The 4,800-nt window shown below is 37.7% G+C and overlaps 1 protein-coding gene across 1 annotated transcript in view; it reads right to left on the reverse strand.

Annotated features, from left to right (window-relative positions):
• Positions 1–3,085: 3,085 nt before the first annotated feature.
• Positions 3,086–4,800, reverse strand: part of LOC119571603 (transcription factor AP-2-epsilon-like) — a 61,256-nt gene continuing 59,541 nt past the window's right edge. Inside the window, 1 exon segment of the mRNA XM_037918837.1 lies at positions 3,086–4,800. This exon segment is cut by the window's right edge and continues 734 nt beyond it. The gene's annotated coding sequence lies outside the window, so the exon portion shown is untranslated.

Raw genomic sequence — 4,800 nt, forward strand, 5'->3', positions numbered from 1 at the left:
AGTTTTGCATTTTCAGGGAATTGATACTGCCAATTTTACTCTGTGGTAGTGAAACCTTGATGCTTTGGAGTCTTGTCTTGATGCCTTTTGTAACAGGCCCTTGCACCAAATCATGGGTTACAGTTAGCAGGACCACATGTCCAACCAGTGGTTACACCATGAAACTTGCACAGGACCCCTTACTTGAACAATCAGGACCGCCAACTCAGGCTTTACAGGCGCCTAGCTCGCTTCCTACCGGGCGATTCTGCCCATAAGGTTGTCTCTGTTCCCAGATAGAAAAGTCCTGTGGGACGACCTAGGAAGTTGTGGCATGGGCGATCGATCTGTCATGAGGAGTTAGAGATGGGTCGAGGCTCTGCCTGGTTGCTTACCATGAGAGGCCCTCGTAGGTTAGCTCCAAAGTGGTGATGCCTTGAGTTGCATTGTGGTGGACAATTCGGAATTAAAGAAAATGACTAGACACTTCTAAGAGTGGACCCATTTGATTGACAAGTTGCCTCTATATTGTTGCTGACAAGCAGAGCCTCTCTGGAACTATATTGCTCTTGACTTTGTGAACTGATCTTCAGGCCAAGTTCTTTGCAAGTTGCTTCAATTGGCTAAGAGGTGTATATTCTCTACGAATGGAATTTCCATTAATCATGAAAAGAGCAAATTGAATATAAATTGGTTCGAATGAATCAGGTAGGTGGTTCTAGAATCTGACTCTGGCATGTCTGTTACATAATCCTGCATTCAACAAAAGAGTTTGCCTTTGAGGCCCTTTTGAGCAAGTATCAGTATGGCTTCTTTGTTGGCTAGTTCAAAGGCTTTCTCGAGATCAAGATAAACTGCCACATCATCCCTTACATCGGACAGTGTGAGAAGAGTGGCAATGTTGCCTGTGCCTGTACCCTCTTAGTAGGCAAAAATATTGGGCTGAAGGGATGAAATGATATGCTGCATAGGTTTCCCAACACATAAGAGTGAAATTTGACGAAAGGTGTCACATGAATCATGTTTATGTATGGTTGAATGATGGTATTCTCTCAACCTATGGTAATTGACTATTGTAACATGTTGAAGATTCTTAGGAGTCCTGGTTTGCATCTATGACCGATGTGACGGAGAAAGGAATACGGAACTTTATCTGTCCCTGGTCTAGTGTCTTGGTGGTGCTCACTGCATCGGCAAGCTCTCGATCTGTAAAGGGAGAGTCGCTATCTAACAGATCTGCTTATTTATTGGGATAATGGTCAGGGTAGATATAAGCTGGTCTCAGCTGATGCCAACATAGCACCAGTAGATCCCAGTCCTCTTGGCTAGTGGCCACATGGTATCATACGATGCCCGTCTTGTTGGTTGAATCTTAGTCTTCATGAGAGAGTCAGGTTCTTGTTACACCATTGTTAGCAAGTATGGAGCTAGTTTCTTTTTTATATCTACATTCATTTTAGCTCTATAAGTGTTTCGTCTTATTGCACTGAATGATAGGTATTTTTAAGGAATTCATTTTACTTTATCAAAGCTTCTACAGAGGTTTGTTGCGAAGTTCAGTGCTCGTTTCATAAAGTTATGAAGTGAATCTCCGATGGTAAAATAGTATGCGAGGCGTTGTAGATACTTGTAGGAGTGTCTTAATTGTTTAAATGGTTTCGTGTGTACCGAGAAAATGTTATATATAGATAAAAGAGATTAATAATTTAAGCAGGAGCCGAGAGGCCCAACAAGCTTCCATGGTCTTTGAGCAGACCTTACACTAGGACGACCGGGGACAGTATTCACAAAAGGTCTTTGGCAAATTTAAGGCCTGTCCTAGATACAGTATTGACTCTAAAATCGTCGTAGAATTGGTCTATGACGCGTTTTAAATATAGCAATTTCGTCTTTGGCTCCCATTACTGCCACATTTCTAAGTTAATACTTCTTAAATAGTACAAATACTCACATCACAAAAAACCTTGTGATAATCTAATGTAGTAAAATTACTGTTGCAGTGAATCTTAAGAATATAATGAATAAAATATTACCTTCTTAATATCTCTGTATTTATCTATGAGAAAACTGCAGCAATCACGGAGGAAATGACGTTTGACAATAGGTAAAAAAGTAGCACGAAGGATTTCCTTATCATTATTGATGCGGAGTTATTTTCAGCGACTGAAAAATCGCATTACTGTTGTCGGCGTCTGACAAAGACCTACACATGTAAGAAATATCTTAATCTGTCTTTAAGAGACGCCGACAACAATAGTACCATTTTACAGTTATTGAAGACATATCCGCATCAGTAATATGGAAAACTTTCCTGCCACGTCAAACGATAATTGGGACGTTTCCTCCTAGTTTACTGCGGTTTTCTCGTAGATAAATACAAATGATGGGGTGCCATGTAAACACATAAAATATTACACAGGTAATAGTTTAGTTAGTATATACTTGAAATTTACTGCAACCGTAATGTCGTTTGATTATGACATTGGATAATGATTATAGGGTCTTTTAAGATGTGAATATTAGTACTAGATAAGTGTTCATTTTGAAATGTGGCACAGAACGAGTCAAAGAAGAAATCGCCAAGGACAGTCTTTAAAACGCTTCATAGACAAAGTCGTACGATGATTTTGGAGTCAAAGACTGTTTCTAGGACAGTCCTTATATTATATTATATTAATCAATCAGAAGGTAAGTATATAAATCTACGGTAACTGTGTTTGTTTTTATGTGTATGTATGTGTGTGTGAGATAGAGGAGATGAGACTCCAGAATAAGTGTGAATGTGAGTGTGTGTTTATATATATATATATATATATATATATATATATATATATATATATATATATATAATATATATATATATATATATATATATATATATATATTATAATAGTATAGTGTGTGTGTGTGTGTGTGTGTGTGTGTGTGTGTGTGGTGTGTGTGTGTGTGTGTGTGTGTGTGTGTGTGTGTGTGTGTGTGTTGTGTGGTGTTGTGTGTGTGTGTGTGTGTGTGTGCGTGTGTGTGTGTGTGTGTGTGTGCGTGTGTGCGTACGTGTGTTTCATAATTATAACAGATTTGTATAAATGCGGAAATTGAACATGAATAATCTTGTTAAGATTTTTTTATTATTATTATTCTACATATGGCATCCTTTAGCATTAAAATTATTTCAAGTTGACAAATAAACTATACAGCACGATGGTACCATCCATTATGGAGGAACACACAAAACAACCAGGTTGTGGAGACCTTGTACCATGTTGTGGCACAGTATAAAATACCTTATATAATAATATAATAACATACATGGAATTGGGCAACAAAAAGTCTTTCCTTTGTACAAGAAAGATGTCTGAGCAACGCCTTACTTACAGACACTTAGAAGGGCAAGGAGTAAAATGTATTAAGTAGAAGATATACTTAGACCATCTTCGGTCCTGATATGAGATGAACCCTAATATGGGCATCTTACTCAAAGCCCTCACTGTCTTTATTGAGAATCAGAATATTCAAAGCACAGAATAAAAACAAAATTGTTTCTGTCACCATGACCCAAATTAACCACTGGGTCAGATTCATAGGAGATTAAAGAAAGTGCAAGAGAAGAGCATCAATTTTTGATTTTAAATGTAGTAACAATAAATGCATATTTCTTGGTAACATGATTACATGCCCCCTTGTACTCATCTAAAGTGAAAAATTAGTGCTCTAATCCAACAGAAGCATTCATGGCAACACATGTTATTATGACTTAATGGACAACTAAGTACATACATCACAATATTCACTCGTGTACAAGGAAAATAGAAAAATATTCTAAATTACACTGGGCTCCAAAGGGATCACAGTGAAGTTATAACATACTCTTCAGGTGTTGATTTAACATAAATGTCTTGTAAAAGAAACTGAAGCACTGCACTCTCAGCAAAATAAGAAAAATGAAGCCAAATTATGTATTTCATGAAACGTTAATAAGAAACGTCATAAGCATAATGAGGGAAATACAAAGGAACAGTGATTAAGACTAGTGAAACTAAATACTGATACTAAGCAAGTGATATGACGATAGGGAGTTAATCACATAGAAAGTGCTTAAGCAGCATATAAATACGGACTTATGAATTTCAAGCCCTTGATTGTACTTGGGGGGGGGGGTAGGAAGGGAAAAGATTTAGATCGTCTGCAGATCAGTGCACATCTTGATGACAAAAATCTAAGGAAAAACATATGTTGAAGCAACAGATACACAATTTGCATTAGCATTGTGCGCAAGGAGGTAAGGGTAAAACTTTTATACATTTTGTCATGCCAAACAGACACTTTTAAAATTGTCTGAAAGGCTCTGGGTCCTATCACCTACGTAAGATTAACGCTACACTACTCCCAGCCAAGAGATTAGGTGAGAGAGTCCCATCCAGAGAGAAATAAAGTCTGTAGGTTCTTTCTACACTGTACAAAACATGGGCTGACTAGGGTCACTGACGCCAAAATAGTACACATATAGAGGCCAACAACCCCTGTTATAGCGTGTCAGTTTCTCCCTAAAGACACCCAATGTCTAAGCATTAAATCACATCGCCAAGAGATTGCACTTGGTACATTGTTTTGGCAGATATGTGGGTTGTGGGTGACCACGAGCGTCGCCCACCCTAACATACTAACGTACAAAGTTTGGCTACGTTCTAGATACAAAACAAAGTATTCTGTAGACAATACTGTTAAATGGTAGATCACAATATAATTTCAATCTCTTCATAAACAGTGGCACATGAAATAGTTGAACACCTTCTCGCTTTGTATCCATATATATTATTTATTACC

This window comes from Penaeus monodon, chromosome 4, assembly GCF_015228065.2.
Source record: "Penaeus monodon isolate SGIC_2016 chromosome 4, NSTDA_Pmon_1, whole genome shotgun sequence".
Classification (NCBI taxonomy): Eukaryota; Metazoa; Arthropoda; class Malacostraca; order Decapoda; family Penaeidae; genus Penaeus; species Penaeus monodon.